Consider the following 20464-nt stretch of genomic DNA (forward strand, 5'->3'; position numbering starts at 1 on the left):
AATAAATATGCTGTCCACAGCCATGTCAAGTTCAACAGAAGGGATGTGAAATATAATCTTGTGAATTACATCTATAAATGAGAAACTCTCTCTCTCTATCTCTCTCTCTCTCTGTGGTGTTTGAGGGTGTGTACACAGTACATATGTGTGTGTAATAATTATAAATATTATTGTCTATTTAAATTGATATTTGTCATGTAAGTTTCAACTAAAGTTGAGAATAATTAATTTCTCTCTCTCTTTCTCTCTCCTTCTCTCTCTCTCTTAGAAAATACGTATTTATTGAGACCCTGATGAGACATAATATTTGTCTTGTAAATTATAATAATGCACTTACATCTGAAGTTGGGAATGAATATATTTCATAATTCTGGGGAAATATAAATGTACTGCAAGAGATATAAACAGTATGAAATGTAATCTCATGAAGTCATGTGAATTTTGCACGGATTCTTCGTGTGCAAAACTGTGTAAATTTCCCTATTGTTTTCTGTGAGACAGGTGTTTGTACTAGGTGACCTTTGTGGCCAACACATCGTAAATATTTCAGCTTGGGTATTACACAATCTCTGAATGGTACAATTCTACACAGGTTGTTTGAAATCTGAAGAAAATCAGTCGTAATATGGGTGGCTAAAAAGATAAACAACAGCATAGAGTATGTGCATGTTCATGTTGAACAGATATTACGATGTTGTGAATAAAGACTGCCAGTTATATTAAGATTTAAGCAGATGACTAGTACATGTAGATTTTATTGTTTGCATAATTAAATAACCCAGTTATAATAGTTATTTTCACAAATAAACAAATATTAAATTCAAAATGGCGGCAACAAAAAATATGGCGGCCTCCGATGTCCGTTTTGTTGATACTAAGATAAATTCAAAATTTAACACCAACTGGTATTTATATTTTTAATTTAAGTTTAAAATTACACAATTAGGTTTATTTGCATTTAAAATAAATTAATTATGAATTATTTATTTATTTTTTTCGATCACGTGACGTTTTTGAGTTCTATGATTGGTCAATAACAGAGCGCGGATTTTTCCATGGACGATTTGAATGTTTGGATGTTGAAAGTGTTGATAAAAAAAAGGAGATAAAACCAGTTGGTAAGGCGATATTTATGCTAACATTTTATTGATTTTGGTAAAGTATACTTAGTACCTCTGGAATAACATTCCAAAAAGAAGAAATATTGGGAATGAACAAAATTCTAGGCGTGTGAATCTTAGATTTCTTGTTTGTTTTGATTGGTATGTCGAATGACAAAGACTGAAGTAAACAAATTGAAAGTATTTGAAACGCATAATATTTTTCAGCATTTAGTATATTAATCAAATATGTTATTCTTTGTCATATTTATTCCCACAATTGTTTATAGATTCCCTGAACTGTTAAAATATTGTGAAGCCTTATACGCATCAGCATGATCATAACATGATCTAGCTGCAACGTTAATTAATGCAATGAAATGAGTAATTTAACATTAATTTTCTTTTTTTTTTATAAAGCAGAATATTGGTACATGATGTTTCCATGAGCTGAATCTGTCCTGACCTGGAGTACATGAAATTCTTCAAAATATTACTTGTTTAAGGTAAAGTAATTTTTTTTTTCATTTCAAAATTCAATAAATCTTTCAATCAAAAACTGATTCCTGTAAGTATAGATCTTAAATTAGTCTTGTATTTTCCATGTTTTGGATGAATTAATGAATTTGAATTAATTGATATGGAAGAGTGTTTTCAATTTGATATGCAAATGAGTGCTGGAAATATACTATCTAAATATCTATAATCTAAATTTTGAACCTTTACAATTTTTTGCAGAATTGAAGAAAAGGTTAAAATTGCAAGCATATTTCAATGAAAACTTAGCCGACTACCAGTCACACTGCCCGCCAGCCAAGACGTCTGACCAGCTAAAATGAGGGACGCAGACCACCAGCCAAGTCCCTCGGCCAGCTCGGCTGACACAGTGCGGCCTGTCAAGGGATGACCAAGTCCATCAACTAGCTCGGCTGACTACCAGTGCAGCCTGTCAAGTCCTTCAACTAACTTGGCCTATTACCAGTGCGGCCTGTCATTGAACAACCAAGTCCGTCAACTAACTTAACCTACTACCAGTGCCGCATGTCAAGAGATGGCCAAGTTTGTCAACTAGCTTAGCTTACTACCAGTACGGCCTGTCAATATAGGGACGGTTAAGACCGTTGACTAACTTGGCCTTCTACCAGTGCGGCTTGTCAAGGGACGGTTAAGTCCGTCAACTAACTTGACCTGTCAAACAATGGCTATTAAGTCTGTCAGCTAACTTGGTCTACTACCAGTGCGGCCTGTCAAACGATGGCTAAGTCTGTCAGCTAACTCAGCCAACTTTCAGTGCAGCCTATCTTCAAATAATAAAGATAAACAACTGTACACCTGCAAGGATACCTGTGCAAGGAGGGTGGTATGCAGCTAGAAACTGTAACTGAAATCACTGTTTAGAACCTTTCTTTTTTTTGAAATACAGCTAGATCAAAAATAAATAGGGTGTTAATATTTAAAAATTAGTGATGTCTGTTTATACAATTAGCAAGAGTAGAATGCAGTTTGCTAGGTAACTTTACAAAGACCCTAATTGCTATATGCTAAAAATGTATTCTTTAAAACAACCAGAGAAATTTCAATCTGTTGTAGATGACATGGTGAAAAATAAGGTACACTTGAATTTTGAAAACAATTGCATGTGCATTCATTTAGTTGTATTTGACAATAAACCAAGCTATCTTTATCGTGTTTGTTAGGTAAAATTGTTATTGCCTTTAATATGTTTTAAATAATCTTTTTTGTATAAATTTCAAAAATCTTTTTTTTTTTTTATTTTAATGAGTAGCTTTTTAAAAGCTTATAACTGAGTAAATCCACAACAGGTTAACATACAGTGTATAATTTCACTGGAACTTTTACGAAAGTTTTTATTAATAGGTATAACTTTTTATAGTTATAACTTTTTGCAGTTATAACTTTTTTTAGGTATAACTTTTCTATAACTTTTTCATAACTTTCTTGGGGTATAACTTTTTTGTAACTTTTTCATAACTTTATAATAGGTATAACTTTTTTAAGTTATAAATTTTTAATGGGTATAACTTTTTTGTAACTTTTTCATAACTTTATAATAGGTATAACTTTTTTTAGTTATAACTTTTCCTGGGTATAACTTTTTCCGGGTATAACTTTTTTGTAACTTTTTCATAACTTTTTTTGGGTATAACTTTTTTGTAACTTTTCCACTGTTTATTTGGGTATAACTAAAGTATAACTTTGTAACTATTTTATAACTTTTTGTGTAACTTTTAATAAGTATAACTTTTTGTAGTTATAACTTTTTTATAACTTTTATGTACTTGCTGTATTTATGTTGAATAAAAGGTGAAAAGTTATGCAAAAGTTATAAACTTTTTTGTAACTAAGTTATAACTAAATTATACCTCACTTAAAACATGCCATTCCAAACTCCGATAACTTAGTTATAACTTTTTTGTAACTTTTTTTAGTTACAAAAGTTATAACTAAGTTATAACTTTTTTCGGTATGGGCAGGGTCAGGGGTTCTGGTGTTAGGGTGGAGCTCTATTGATTACAGTCCCTGAAATGTTCCACTTTCCCATTTTTCCCTTCATTCACCATTTATTCACCATTCATTCAGCGTGCGTTCACCATTTGTTGTGTGTTCACAGTTTTGCGTTTAGTGTTCACTGTGCGCTCGCTTTCATCTTTCACCTTTCACAAAACATTCACCATTCGCTCTTCGATCCATTTACTTTGCGTTCAATCTACGATATAAATATTTCTATTATTACAACTTGATTGTTATTTTATCCATGAAATTTCCCTGGAAAATAATACATTAAGAACCTTAATGTATGTAGAGCAATGCTAAAATATTAAATTAACAAAAGGGCACTGTACAAATGCTTCAAGCACAGCAACATTTTTTTAAGATAAGATAAGATAAGCTTTATTTAAAGTCAGTATGGTAGTTAAAAAGTAACACAAGCTCTAATGAGCTTTTGACTGACATGTTTAACATATACGTAACAGTAAAACAATGAAAACATGCAGTACTATATAAATGCTGGTCTGTCTTAGACATTATTCTGCGGTGCACATTCATTTGGGGAATTTAGCTCAAGGGTTTGGGGAATGTTAGGAAACACATAAGTCCAAATTTGTAGGGTAACAATGACAGTTTATTAAAGTAATTATGAATTCCAACAACATATACACATAAAAGCAAGTCCAAGTCCTAACTAATGTATGAACAATTTCCAAAATGAGGTAAATTATTGACAAGCAAGTTAATGAAACAAGAATATCAGCAGTCTTGTTTAAAGTCATCACATTTCCTAAGTTCTATGGTCGATACAATGACCTTGTCAGCAAATACGGTTTATCATTGAGTCAAAAGCTGACTGACGTTTTTCATACCAATTGATAGTCCATTATTTATACACTGAATTGATGACAGATTTTTTCCATTATTTCCTGATCAAGACAAGGAGCACACGGCGGGTGTGACCGGTCAGCAGGGGATGCTCACTCCTCCATGGCACCTGATCCCACCTCTGATGTTTAGGGGGTCCGTGTTTGCTCTGCTCTTATTTTGTATTGTTTTATGGACTTTTAGGTTGAATACTGTTCGTTATCTCCATATCCTTCTTTAAAGTAATTTTGTCTATTTTGTTGTTGTTTTAGATGATGGACCACTCTACTTCTTTTACAACAAGTGCCCCTACAGAATCACAAAGTTCCAGTGTTGAGTTTCCATAACCCCTATTCAGTGAGTGCACAACTTTATGTATTCTACTTTCAAATTTCTACTACTTGTAATACATTTTAGATTTTATTCTAAAGAAGCCCTATTTACAGATTCGGATTTTTTGTGTACAAGTTTGATATTTATTCTAAATTTATAGTCTTTTAACAAACATTTGTCTTTTTATACGCCCGTCTTAAGACGGGACGTATTATGTTATAGGCTTCATGTCCGTCTGTCCGTCTAGCTGTTCTTACGAGAGGTACATTGTGGGGTAAAATTAACGTATTTTCCAGCAGTGTGGGGTTTTTTGGGTACTGTGGGGTTAACCCCATAATGAAGAGGTCTAATTACGTTCAAAATTACTCTATGAGGTCGAAAAACCTAAAATTAGATTTAACCTCACAAAGACTTTGTCCAAATTTTGGACATGTCCTTAGCCCAAAACGCTCAGACATTCAGAAATCTGCTGTTTAGAGGAGTTCGGTAATTGAATCGAGGAGTTCCGAATACCTGAGCATGCGCATATATTTAAAACTAACTGGGCATGCGCAGAATACGGAAGTAGCTGTGTTTGGACATTTTGTATTAGCAGTGAGGAAATTCGGAAACACAAAAAGCAAATGCAGTAAGTCTTACTATTTTGTTGCACCACATTGAAAAAAAGCTTTGTAAGTTGTTTGATATGATTCATACGTACATTATGCAGTTGTAGAATTTATTTAAAGTCAAGGAAAGGACACTTGTAGTCCACATAAACACATATCTATTGAAAACGGGCTTTTGTGAAAAAAATTATGAATGCACTGATAGTTCTTTTTTTAATCAGAGGTCTGCAATGAAAATCGACCGATACCCGGGGGTCGGGCTAGTGGTTTTCTGCAAGAGGGTCGCCCCGTTGGCCAGTAAAAAAAGATAATATTATTTATACACGTGCAATACATGCAAAGCACACCTGGTACGTATTTTCACTCGTTTTTTGCAACAAAAATCCAAACCATTTAAATTTTCCATATAACATGCTTAAACTGTCAATAAATCTCCATAATTTAATCCGTGTTGGAGTACTACTTGGCTTATTTACTTCAAAAAACGATCGGGTGACTGGAAAAACCCGAAACCCCCCGATTTTTGGAGAATACCCATACAGGAGGGGTGAAACCCCAATAAAGTGGTGGAAACCCCATAAAATTGAACGTAATGGGGTACAATAAGGCCTAAGGTGATGTTTAATTGAATGATATTGACATCCGTAAATTTTTATAGCCAATTTTACCTCAGAATCGAAGGAAATCCGTACACCACGCCCGATCTAAATTCGAAGCGAGCTGTTTGTCAATATAATTGTATAGATAATATAAATTCATAATAATTTCCACAATTATAATTGTTTTACAATGATAATAGTAAAATATTAATTATTTAATAAGTATTTAACAAAAAATGTAAGGACAAAAAATAAATCAATGTAAAAAGATGAAAATACTGAAACCTGAAATAAATAGTAAATTAAAATAATATATCAATTTTCAAATATATAGATATTTTATTTCAAAGTTACTTTTTTATGTTCTTTTCTTGGGAAAAAAAAATATTTTACATCAGTTGTTTAGATTTTGAATTGTCTTTAAATTACAACAAATATGAAATAAAAGAAAAAAACACAGGAAAAAAAAAATCACACAACAAAATAAAAGAACTGAAGTTTTGATGGAATTTTAACTATGAAAAATGTCTGTCTAAACTGGTTGAAAGATAACTGAAATTATTTGATCATCTCCAAGCACAGGTATTTTATGTAATTTTACATTTCATTGCAAGCTGAATCTGTCGACTAAAAATTTCCATTGCCTCTCTGTTTAAACTAATCCCATTGACATGCCAAATGTTTTTATTCGAATTCATTAAACCCTTACATCTCCAAAATATCACATTCTGAGAATTTCCATATTTCCTCCGGAGTGTGTTATATTTATATCAAAAACCGTAGAATTGTACTTTCCTGGATCCATAATACCATAAATCATTTGCCTAAACAGACTTCCAATAAATATTTTTTGAACCGAATCATTTCTTAACAGTTTTTCAATAATGTTTTGGATTCCTAACACTATTTCTGACACAGAAGATGAATTTATATATTTTTCTCCCAGTCCCACTTGTAGAAACACTTTTGTTGGACAAAATTCAACTGCTCTTCCAAAAGATTGACTATAAATAAAGCTTTTTGTTGTAGTATCTTTGTCACTGAAAGACCAGTGAATACTGCATGTTTGGTGTTGTGTTAGGTTAGAAATTAGAGAAGGATTAGTATCAGGCAGTATTCCTCCTCCGCCAGACGGGTGCAGACCAGTGAATACTGTTTGGTGTTGTGTTAGGTTAGGAATGTTATTGTTTTTTTAAATGTTGCTAATTAAATTATGAATTTTTTTCTCTAAAATTTTTATTATGTTATTTTATTTCATGTATATTACTTTCATTTGGCTGTAATATTTTTATATATGAACAAAAAATTGACTAGGAATAATGATCCAGTATCTTTAAGTTTTATTTTTTATCTTTCGGTCCTTTGGTTTTAATATTTTTGTTTCAAAATTCAAATCATGGCTCTACACTTAAGGAGGCCTCCACGTGGCTAGAACTGGGAACATACTGAAACTATGAATATTTTCAGTTATTACTAATTTAAAGGGTCTTTATTTATTAATTTGTCATGAATTATCAAAATTATAAAAATTCATATTTTCCTTGTGTGTGCTAACGTCCTTAAAATGAAATTCTGTAAAGCATAACTGTACAATTGAGAATAGTAAAGGTTCAGTGTATATACACATGCCCTTCCAGAGGGGGGTTGGTCAGACTAGCTGGGAACCCAGATGTTTAAACAAAAGGTGTTTATTATCAAGTTGACCAAGTGTCAACAGCTGTGTATATAGTGCATGTACACACACAGGGATGCCTGTCTATCCCAGTACAAAACAACAGAGCTAGCTGAGGTGTGAATAATATTCTCACAATAATGTTACAATACCAACTGTACAAGAATTCACATATGCAACATGCACATTTTCATTATTTTTTATCAGACTTTTTTATTTCATAGACCTGGATTCTAATAATTTCATTGTAATGGATACATGTTGCTTTCTCATAGCAATGAGTATACGTATTTTTTTCTACTACTTGCATAATAAAAAAAAAAACAAAACAAAACAAAAAACAAACAAAAAAAAAACAAAACAAAACAAAACAAACAAACAACAACAACACACTCTCCCCAAAAAACAGAACGAAAAACATTAAAACAAAAAATTAGTAACTGGAAAATAATAATGGATGAATACTGAATTTAAAAATTGATCATTAAACATAGAAGAAAACATTTCAAAACAAACACCTTAATTAAAAATTAAATAAATTAACAAATTCATTCATTAGTGAATTAAATTTAATAACAGGTTATAACTGATTGGAATTGAGAAAAATTACTTTATTCCTTGATTAATGGACTAGTTAAATTCTTAAAAAAAACATTCAATTAAAAATTTCACTGTAATGTTTTTCATTATAATAATTACATTAACAGATTCATTCATTAATTAATTTAATTTAATTACATATCATAAATGATTGGAATTTATAAAAATGACTTTATTTCTTGATTAATGGACTAGTTAAATTCATTAAAAGAATTCAATTAAACATTGCACTGTAATGTCTTTCAACATGATAAATATTTCATACTTCTTTTATATTCTTAATGTTTCCTTACAAATATTTTTTTAAAAAATAATATTCATACATAATATAATATGAATATTGATGAAGATTACAGTAATTATTTCCACGGATTACTCGAAACGACTTCAGCGATCGCGAATTTAGATCGGGCGTGGTGTGCAGTATATCAAGACAAGAAGAAACCCATCGATTCTGAGGTAAAATTGGCTATAAAAATTTACGGATGTCAATATCATTCAATTAAACATCACCTTAGACCTTATAGTACCCCATTACATTCAATTTTATGGGGTTTCCACCACTTTATTGGGGTTTCACCCCTCCTGTTTGGGTATTCTCCAAAAATCGGGGGGTTTCGGGTTTTTCCAGTTACCGAAAACGATCGTGTTTTTTTCTTAATTCGAATTTTCTCTATATCTATGGTAATTACATGCAGATATCTCATAACATAAATACATGTGATTCTTCCGATGGGAGACAAAATCTCTGGATTTTTCACGCCTCTTCCGCCCCTTCCGATTAATTTTTAAATCATCCGTGTTTAAATTTTTTTCAAATTGAATATTTTTGGCTTTAATTTTATCCTGTTTCGTAGTATAATTGCTCTCTCTCTCTCTCTCTCTCTCTCAATTCATTCTAGATACGTACCAATTGTTTATCTACTCTTCACACATTTGTTTACATGTACTTGTAATCGTACCTTAATCTATAGAGAAAAAATCAGAATGGAAAAATGGAATTAATTTCACTGCAATAAATTTTCGCAGCAAGTAGGCTTCGTAGGAATCAACATGGGGATGTATAATTAGGTTGTAAAATTTAGTGGCATATCAATTTGATAAATGACAATCAATGTTTATAAATGAGTGTAGGACATTTTAATCAGTTGTTAAAATACCCAATATGTCACATTGCTTACACAGTCGCTTGTGTAATTATGTGCCGGATAAAAAAATTCACCTATTAAAGAAATTAAACAAATTACCTTTAGATACGTATATATAACTCTCTTTGTGTTAATGGAAAAAATATAATTGTCCTGTAAGATCAATTTGTACTTATTTTTCAAGATCGACCATTGAAAATTTAAAAGAATTAAATCACAATTAATAGTTTTTCTATAGCTAAACTTAAAGAAATTCAAGCTTAAAGCTTCATTTTGTAATTTACAATATTAATTCATCATTACTTTGAATATTTACAGTGAGAGTATGTAACTTAGCTAATACAGGTCTATCAGTATTTTCACACCTGTTAGATTTTGATTCCGTGTAGAAGCTCTAATTGCAACTCTTGTCAAAACAAATGATTTGTATAGCATGATTATCTCGTGAATTTCACCATCAGGAGACAATCGATAGGGATTAGTTACGCTCTGGTGCACTTGACACCTGTGTTGTAGTAGAATGATTTTAAACTGCGTTAATACAAATCTTTGTTCAATTGAATAATTTTTTGTGTGTGTCTGTATGTTAGATAGAAATTCTGACAGCTTTATAAAAATAATATTAAAAATTTACCAGACTTTAAAAACTTCAGCAAAGTAGTTGATCGAGGATTAATTGAAAGGGGGGGGGGGGGGGGGGGGGGTTACACTGCTGATCATTACCTGAACATATTATAGTGAAGTTTTTAAATGAATTTGATTGACACTTACTGAAATAAATTTTTATACTTTATTTAATTCACCATTAAACTGTCTTTTAATTAAAGCTTTTATATTTTTTCTTATTAAAAAATAGATAGTAGTAAGGCACATGTATTTCTTCTTGAATGATTTGAATGTTACAAAAGAACACTAAGAGTTCCCGAAACTAGTCAAAAATATGTCGGACAATTGTCTTGTAAATATTCAAAATTCACCGGACAGTTGTAAAATTTACCGGACATTAATTTTTTGTATGTAAATTTAACATATTTGAAGGATTGGAAATTGTAACGATATAATAAATGATATGTGTAAATAAAAAGATGGCAGATTTAAAAAAAAAAATTATTGAAATATTTTGTATATGGCCTTTGTATGCAGGATTTGACGTTGCCGAAGGCGTGTGATGACCAACGCTTAATTCATGTATAAATTTATTATGTCCTTTCTGACAGATTTTTAAAATGTTTTTAAAAATAAAATCTGCAACATGACAACTCTTGGTTGATTGTTTGGAAAATATGTTGTTTTCCAGGCTTTTTTCTTTTGGATTTTTGTATTTTATGTGCCAGGAAAAATATTACGTAAAATATCAATTAAACTCGTTTTAAAAAGCCTGGTTAAACGTCCGATATTTCTGACTAGTTAAAATTTATTATACAACCTCCATACAGTTAAAAATATGTACTAATGATATAAAGATATGCAAATTTATCATTAAAATGATGATTTTAAGTGAATTTGTTGTCGTTTTACTACATTCAAGTCAATCCGCTATTTTTAGAAAAGGGGAAAAACGCGCTTGTATTTTAAATGCTATCAAATACATTAAAAAAAAAAATCCAGAAGTTGGTATAATATTATCATGCTAATAGATTAAATTATAGAGAAAATAATAAATGGTAACAAATTGTCTGTAATCAAGCAGAAATAGCAGGCACTCTTGCAACCCTGCAAATTCGTCCTTCAAAACGAAAGTAGATTGTCACATTTTTTTTACTGTCAGAACTACAGAGTGCATATATTTATCATGGAAAATATTTGTTGACAGGGTTTTTAAAACTGTTTTTCCTCCCAGACTTATGGAAATTATTATTTTAATATGTAGCTTTTTATAGTAGACAATCAACGTCTACATTTTATTTAAACAAGATCTGGCGATGCCCTGACGTTTTTTTTTTTTTTTCATTCCTTTAGTTTTGCATTTGTTTATTGTCAGGACAATTGAATTAAATGATTTTGTTAAGATTATATGTAAAGGTTTTACAGTCTGTAAAAAAAAAAACCATCGGACATTTTGACCAATAAAATTAAGATTTTACCGGTCCCATTCAAAGTTCACCGGGGATCCCCGGTGGACCGGTGCGTTTCTGGAACTCTGAACACTTATGAACAAAACCTTAAAAATTTAATTTGGAATTCTTTAATTTCATATTTTTTAAATAGGCATGGATTAATATATATATACACACATACAAAGGTTTTGTGAAATTGACATGTTTAATTAAATCAACTGTAGTGGTTATTGCTGTTTATTTATTGACTGACTGGCTACTTCTTGGGCAAACTGGAATAAGAGGCCACCTGTCTTAAGTGGCTAGTTTCTGGACTTCCCAAAGCTTAAAACATGTTTGACTGTACTTTTTCACCTTTTACCAATATAAGAAAGTAGTTCACAGTACATGGCAACTATGCTTTGAATAAATTTCGATGAATTTTAATTAGTAACTCGGAAATTTTGTATGTGATATAAATAAACATTTGCTTCTGTATTCCTTTGTAGAGTTCAGATGCTGAAAGTGAACATTAGTGGAACTTTGATGATCTAGGCCGCTCTATTTTTGCAGCAACACCAGCAGGCATCGGACATTCATAAAGTTGAAAGAGCAAACCTATGACTTGAACACACAATTTGTGATCTGAATATAGTTCACAAATTTAAGGAAAGCAACTATCAAAGACATCCAGATTGATGGTTAGTACATGTTATAAGTGCCCATAAAATCAAGTCAACAATATTATTTTACAATAAATTAAAACATAACCTGTTAAAAAAAAAATTGAACATTATCATTTAGAAATATATTTTACTGTATTTTTTTTTGACAGGTATACATGAAGTATGAATGAAAGACTTTTCAGAAGAACAAGCACAATCCCAATACATTCTTGCCATTGCCTTCTCCAGACGGTGACATTTAGGACCTGACTTACTTTTCAGAAAAAGAAGATGAATCGATTTTTAGTTGATCTTAAAAAGATAACATTTTCAGGGGCCGTGGATTGAATGACATTTTCTTGCAATCTCCCATGCAGAGTTGTCGTTCGTTCCTCTCTCAGACACCTCTGCAATGGGCTCACGTCAAGATTTTTGACATAACGTATAAAACTTGATATTTGAAGAATTGTTTCAATTCAAATCAATAGTTCTGGATTGATTTAGTAAATATTTATCTCAAAATTCAGACATAAACATAGAAATTGAATTGTAATGAATTAAAACAAACGCACTATTTCTCGTGTTTAAAACTGTGTATACGCGAGCCAACGACAGAGGTGAATGTATGAGCCGATGGTAGAGAGTGATTTTCTTGATGGGCAACTAGTTTCAAGTATTTGGATGTCTATTCTCAAGTTACTGCAAACCCTAAATTAACTTCTTGATTATTAGTTAAATGTGAGACCGTTTCTTACTTGAAGTAATCATTTTTTGAATTGAGCTATGTAATCTCTGATTACTTATGTTTATGAGTAGTGTTCAGCTTTAAGACAAAAGGATCTTTTATGAACATTGCATTCGTCATGGTGAATTTCTATACATTAAGTAACAGTCATAGTTTTCGTCTTTTTTAATTAGCGATCTCATTTTAAATGTGAGAAATAATTATTAAACTGAAATGTACATTTATGTTGTTTGATTTTTATTTTTTTGAAAATTGTAAATCAATTGCATGTTAATTTTTTTTGTTGTTGTTTTTTTTCATTTTATTTTAGGGGATGGGAGTGGGGGTGCAGCTGTAAGTTTGAGTATATTTTTCAAAAGGATGTACATCGTTATTTTTGTTTAAATATCAATTTTAAAATGCAAAATGATGAGATATTAGACTACACATTTTTTCTTAAAACTTCATTTAAATTAATATATTTTGTTTAAAATAAGTAGCAACACCATGCAAGTTTTAGAGTTATTTGACAACTCACTATATACTTGTTTTTTTTTTACATTTATGAAGATTGTCTCAAATTTTGAGGGTTTTTTTCTGTGTTCTACATTTATTGACATGTTTCTTATCTGTGTTCATCTTGTTGAGTAACTGAAAAGTTTGATTAAATTTTTTTTTAAAAAATCAGGATCATCTCTTTTATTTATTATTATTAATTTACAATGAAATTATGTATGCTTTTGAAGCATAATGTACACTTCAAATTCATGCACCAGCAGATTCAAAGGAAAAATTCTCATTAGAAATAAGCAGTTAAGATAAAGAGATTATCCAATTAAAAATAGTTTAAAAAATATTTAAAACAAATTTTCAAGTATGTTATCAAAATAGGAAAAAGTATTATGAGTATAGTTTGGTATTTTTAATAGTAAAAAAAAAGAGGATATGACGTACTGGCAATTGCATCATCTCACTCAGGGTCTTTCCGTCAGAGTTCGGAAAAACAACCTCGAATGTATTAACATCACCTGATGTTAAAGGTTATGCTTTTCTTGTTTTTTTCAAATATAGGATAGAGGAAGTAAGAAGTCCCTTTTATAGTAAGTTTTATGTAATATCATAGCATTGAATAAAATTAAACTCCATATTCCACAGATAAAAGGTCTTCATGCATTTATTTCGAAGATCATGAAAAGGGGGGGGTTGTTGCCATGGCGTCTAACTACGTGTAATACATTCGAGGTCATTTGTCAGCTAGTCAGAAAGGCTCGAGAAGTTGCGATTGAACATAGTGGGGGTTCTTGTTCTTTTATTACCAGTCCCTGGTAGAGTTTTTTGATATTAGAACATACTGGGGTTTTCAAACACTTAAATTCATATGGTTACTGGTATCTGTTACATGAGAATACAGCGGGGTTGTTTGTTTAACACTCTGAGGTTACTAAGATGTCTAATATTTTCTATCAGAACATATTGTGGTTCTTGTCTAACACTTTGTGGGGTTAATGTTATCTTTTATCTATATAAGAACATAATGGGGTTGTTACACATTATGGGGTTAGTGTTGTCTATTATCTTTATAGAGTACTTAGTGGGGTTGTTGTCCTAACACTTTATGGGGTTAGTGTTGTCTATTATCTTTATGAGAGTACATAGTGGGGTTGCTGTCCAAACACTTTATGGGGTTAGTGTTGTCTTTTATCTTTATAACAGTACATAGTGGGATTGCTGCCAAACACTTTATGGGGTTAGTGTTGTCTATTATCTTTATGAAAGTACATAGTGGGGTTGCTGTCCAAACACTTTATGGGGTTTGTGTTGTCTATTATCTTTATGAAAGTACATAGTGGGGTTGCTGTCCAAACACTTCATGGCGTTAGTGTTGTCTATTATCTTTATAAAAAATACATAGTGGGGTTGCTGTCCAAACACTTTATGGGGTTAGTTTTGTCTATTATCTTTATGAAAGTACATAGTGGGGTTGCTGTCCAAACACTTTATGGGGTTAGTGTTGTGTATTATCTTTATGAGAGTACATAGTGGGGTTGCTGTTCAAACACTTTATGGGGTTAATGTTGTCTATTATCTTTATGAGAGTACATAGTGGGGTTGCTGTCCAAACACTATATGGGGTTAGTGTTGTCTATTATCTTTATGAGAGTACATAGTGGGGTTGCTGTCCAAACACTTTATGGGGTTAGTGTTGTCTATTATCTTTATGAGTGTACATAGTGGGGTTGCTGTCCAAAACTTTATGGGGTTAGTGTTGTCTATTATCTATATAAGAACATAGTGGGGTTGCTGTCCAAACACTTTATGGGGTTAGTGTTGTCTATTATCTTTATGCGAGTACATAGTGGGGTTGTTGTCCGAACACTTTATGGGGTTAGTGTTGTCTATTATCTTTATGATAGTACATAGTGGGGTTGCTGTCCAAACACTTTATGGGGTTAGTGTTGTCTATTATCTTTATGAGAGTACATAGTGGGGTTGCTGTCCAAACACTTAATGGGGTTAGTGTTGTCTATTATCTTTATAAGAATACATAGTGGGGTTGTTGTCCAAACACTTAATGGGGTTAGTGTTGTCTATTATCTGTATAGGAATACACACTGGGGCTGTTTGTTTTATAATTTATGGGGTTAGTGTTGTCTGTTATTTCTATATAGCATAGTGGGGTTGTTTGTTTAACACTCTCTGGAATATTCTTGTCTATCATCTTTATGTGAAAACATGATGGGTTAATTTTACTTTGATGCAACAGTTATCCTCAAATAAAAACATTTTTTTGCATTGTTACTGCTAGGCAGTAGTTGAAAAAAAGTTATTGCAATATCCGTTCTAAGTTCTTCAGATAAACAGTAACAATTTTAAGTACTTATAATTAGTTGCCCGTAAAGTTGACTTGATATTAAATAATTTATTTTAAACCCCACAAATATAGATCTTTAACCCCACAAATATAGATCTTTAACCCCACAAATATAGACCTTTAACCCCACAATATACCATTTGTTTGAATTCCTAATGAAACCTCTCAAGTCACCACTGTACTATTAATAACCCCACAAAGCAAAATTATAACCCCATACCTTCCGTAAAATGCACAATGTACCTCTCAACTGTATAGCTGTCCGTCCGTCCGTCTGTCCGTCTGTCCATTCCTGTCCGGCTCATAACTTGAATACTATTAGGTCTAGGATTATCAAACTTTGTCAACTTATACTTCTTGGGTAGACGGTGTGTCGCGCACAAAAAGTAGGTCGATATGACCTTTAATAAAGATGCTATGGCCAAATATGGAAAAATCCTGTCCGGCTCATAACTAGAAAACTATTTGACCTAGAGCTTTCAAACTTGGCAAAAGTATACATCTAAAGTAGAAGGTGTGTCGCGGCCTATTTCAAGGTCACTGTGACCTTTATGTAAAGTGAATTTTATCAAAAAACTAAGTCTTTTAAATTCTTAATTGCATAATCCTAAAAAATGTAAAAATACAGTTGTATCCTTATTAAAAAATATTTAATTAAGTAAAAACTTATTTTTTCATTGTATACTTTACAGCAATCTGTACAGTGTAACAATTGTTTATGCTTTGAGAGGAATTCAGTTTGTCCCATGGGCATAATTATCAAGCACTGGTCAAGAAGAATTTTGATAGCAGAAATTTGCATGTGAAATTAGAGAGAAATTAATGAGTTTGTTGTCAGGAGCTAAGAGCAACTCTATATCTGATGGAGCTGTAATCTTAATTTATCTCTTGGGAGTTGGGCAAAAAGAAATGGCCTCATAGTTGCTTGTGTTAATTAAGAGTTCTTGATGGCTAGTCCAGATAAAGATCTTTCAACTGGTGAAATGTAATTAAAACAAATTGATGTTTTAGTGTATGATTAAAACTAAATTAGTATTGTATAATATGATTAAAACTTATTATACATGTGTTCATTGAAAAAAAAAAATTATGTTTCAATTTTTATATATATTTGCAACAAATTGCAGTCATGTTATAGTCTGAAGAATAATTTATTAATTTGATTTATGTTTGATTTTTATCAGACTAGCATTTCATAAAATATGCAATAAACAATTTAAAGCTGCAGATGGATATTGTTATGCTCTAACACAACCAGTTTAGAATTATATGATGTATTATTTTTTATAATCAGTCCATACACTGTAACTAAGGCTCTTAGAGAAGTATGATAAGAAATGGAAATTAGATAATTGAAATCTGTGTCAATCTGTTAATCAAGGCTACCTGATTTTCTTGCATCCTAACCAATTCATGATTATTGAACAATATTTGACGGGCGTATCATGCTGTGGCGGGGCACTTTATTCTGTCATGTTTAATTCAAAGTCACTAGGCAAAACTGAAGATTTCAACTTATTGCTTTTCAGTCCACAACAGGAAAAGGAAGAGAGTTGACAGGACTTCCCGCGTTGTCCCTGGCAGCAGTTTATGAGGGAACCAACGGCAGTAGACATAGCATGCTTCATCAAAGGTAAGTCGCCGGAGTAGTGTTTGTAGCAATTCTCGTACTCTGTCCTGCATCGAAGCTTCAAGTCCAAGGCAAATCTTCTCTGTATTGATTCTCTTATGGCCTTGGTTCTTCCCGGAAACATGTGGCTGCTGAATGGAGCCTTAGCAGTATGCTTTCTTTGAGAGTCAAAGAAGTTACGTAAGTCCTTAAGGTTTTCAATCACATGTCCTTGTTGTTCAGATGCAGCGGCACTGTCTCCATCATTGGTGAAATGGGACTAGTGGACAGCCATCACTTTGCAACTCACCAACACAATTAGCGGCCCATCTCTTCTCATCTCCAGTTGTGGTCTCCAGAGGAATGGTTTCAGTGCAGTCTTTATGTCCTGGGCAGGTAACTTCCTTTCCTTTGCTTTGTAGGTGTGCCCCTTTCTTACATAGTTTATAATACCCCCCGCAAACGAAGTTTAGATTGATATATTGGAATCACCCTGTCTGTCAGACCATCCATTTCTCAGAAACTATTGGAAGGATTTGTCTGAAAATTTGTACACATATTACTTACCATATGAAGGTGTGCACGTGATATTTTCAATTTGATTGGATGATTATTTTGAAATTTACAGGTGTTTTTTTTATCTGAGCTCTGCTGGTCAGAGACCAGAAGAGCTTATGCATTAGTAATGCGTCAGGCGTCCGGCCGTCTGTCTGTCTAGCTGTCTGTCTGTCCGTCTGTCTGTAAACAATTTTTCAAAACTCTACTGGTCCTACAATTTTAGTCTGATTTCAATATTACTTGGCACTCAAGTAGACTACACTAAGATACATGGAATAGTGCATCGGTTTTTCATTTCATTCTTAATTGTAATTTATTGTCTGCCAAAGCACTTAATTACTGGATGACAAGCTCTTTATTTTTGTCCCCCGCTTGAAAAGTGGGGGATATTAATTTGGGTTTGTTTGTCCGTCCGTCTTTCTGTCTGCCTGTAACGCTTTCTTTTCCACATGATATCTCAAGAACCCTTTGAGCTTTTGCAATGAAATTTAGCATGGCAACTCGCCATGGACTAAAGAAGAACCCTATTGATTTTGAGGACAAAAGGTTAAGGTCATAAATAAGCAAATTCTGTCTGTTATAACACTTTGGTTTCCACACGATATCTCTAAAACCATTTGAGCTATTGCAATTATTTTTTACATAACAACTGCCTGTGGCCTAATGAAGACCCTATTGATTTTGAGGTCAAAAGGTCAAAGTTCAAGGTCGTAAATTTATGCATTCTGTCTGTGTGTAACACTATCATTTCCGGGTGATATTACATGAAGATTTTGAGCTTATGCAATGTAATTTTATACAAAAACTCCCTAGGACCTCTCTCACCCCTCTCAAAGTGACCTGTTTGTTTTTTGTTTAGTATTTATAGTATTACATATTGCTATTTGTAGTACAGGGGCATGAGGAGAGTTATTGCGTATAAAACAGGTTCTCAGTGGACTTTATGTTCTTATTACATCTATTAGAACTGTTTGATAAAGGCTAAATCAATCAAACACCCTGGATTGTGTAAAATTTTGACAATACCGAGCATGAATATATACAGTACATGTATGTCACTTCACTTCGGCATAACTTCATGTAAAGCGATTCCATGGTCTAGTGGTATGTTTCTTGCTCCCATGTTAGAGGTCCCGAGTTCAAGTCCTAGAAGGACCACTTTTTATTTTAGAAATACTTTTTTTTTTACTAAATAATAGTATTCAGCACGCGAAATGAAAAATTTACGAGGTCTGGCTTGTACAAACTCATAAAATCATCATTACAGTGTGATAAATATTCCATATAAAAAGGAATCTTCTAATACACACAAAAAAGAATAAGCAACTAGAGCAAAGCTCGTTGCAAAGCAACGAGTGGGTCTTCCTTCTTAGCTATAAGCAAATTAACGGTTTCTTTTTAGATTCTCAACTTTGCTAAAGTTCTCTTTTTTGCTTTGTCCCCAAAACCCTTACTTGAATTCTTTAAATTAGTGTGAGCATGAGGTCTAATGATACCCTCTCTGACAGCATTCTTGAAAGTGTACACACAACATTTAAACTTCCAATATTTTGAATTTTGATATCGGATATATCATCTTTGTTGCAATCATGTACTGTAGCGAAATGTGTCATATTACAGAAACATAGGTGTTTTGCTGCATTACCATCTTAAAAATGGCTTTAAAAACATTTTATATACAATATTTAACTCGGTAAAAAAAATTACACAAATTAAATTAAGTAATCCAAATGTGTTTATAATAATGATTAGCAATCTCCATTGTTTGACAATCAATAAGTAGAACAATACTTTTACAAGAAACACACAGGATCGTGTTTTGTATGTTTTGGATTTGCAGCTTTCCACTGGCAAGTAGTGGTACCTCAACAGGAGTGTAAAATTCTCTGACAGGTATACTGTAAACATATAACATAGGGCTGTGTATTCTTTTTGAGCATCTTTGGCAGAATGCAGCAACTACTAAATCAAGTACAAAGCTAAATGTCTTGTACATGTACATAAACACATAAATAAGAATACTAAAAAATGCTCTAAATCAAATCTACTTTAACTTATTCAAAAGTCAATTTCCGCCAAAAGACAATTTCCACCAAATATCGTACACACTAAATATAATGCATTTACAGTATTAAAGAAACAAATCTATTTTAAAGTATTGCCCTACATAAGAACCATTTGAATCCCCTATACTCAAGGATGCTCTATGCCAAGTTTTTCTTTAGCTCTAGAACATGAAATTGTGAAATTCTAGACACTTGTGATAATGCAACAGGCACAGCTTTGCAGATTTAGTGCTTCATTGACTTTGAAATGTGACAGGAGTCTGGACATCTCGTCAATCTTGTATTTGAAAACTTCATGTACATGTCCACTGTACGGAATTCCTTGGTATCCTGCACATGGTTATGCCTTAGTTGCATGTGCCAAAATAGCAAATTTCTTACATTATACAGTAAAAATACACATACATGTATTACAAGATCTTATATTGCTGCTGAGGACAGAGGATCTTTATCTTGATTAACCATTAGAATAAGTAAGTTGAAACTTCGAAATAGA

The 20464-nt window shown here is 32.2% G+C and overlaps 2 long non-coding RNA genes across 6 annotated transcripts in view; one reads left to right on the forward strand and one right to left on the reverse strand.

Annotated features, from left to right (window-relative positions):
* Window positions 1–17763, forward strand: part of LOC134251945 (uncharacterized) — a 63325-nt gene extending 45562 nt beyond the window's left edge. For 2 of the 5 annotated variants that reach the window (XR_009988854.1, XR_009988856.1), the window contains 3 exons: window positions 4751–4835; window positions 17265–17368; window positions 17588–17763. This is a non-coding gene — a long non-coding RNA (uncharacterized LOC134251945). Of the gene's footprint in view, window positions 1–4549; window positions 4635–4750; window positions 4836–17264; window positions 17369–17587 lie in introns of all 5 variants that reach the window. The other 3 variants (XR_009988855.1, XR_009988857.1, XR_009988853.1) reach the window with 3 other exon arrangements.
* Window positions 484–2160, reverse strand: LOC134251946 (uncharacterized). The gene is made up of 2 exons (XR_009988858.1): window positions 2126–2160; window positions 484–2072 (listed from the first exon to the last, which is right to left on the reverse strand). It is a non-coding gene; the product is annotated as an uncharacterized LOC134251946 (long non-coding RNA).
* Window positions 17764–20464: the final 2701 nt, after the last annotated feature.

Source organism: Saccostrea cucullata, unplaced genomic scaffold (genome assembly GCF_032062105.1).
Source record: "Saccostrea cucullata isolate Sc308-1 unplaced genomic scaffold, CSIRO_AGI_Scuc_v1 ctg1979, whole genome shotgun sequence".
NCBI classification, from domain to species: Eukaryota; Metazoa; Mollusca; class Bivalvia; order Ostreida; family Ostreidae; genus Saccostrea; species Saccostrea cuccullata.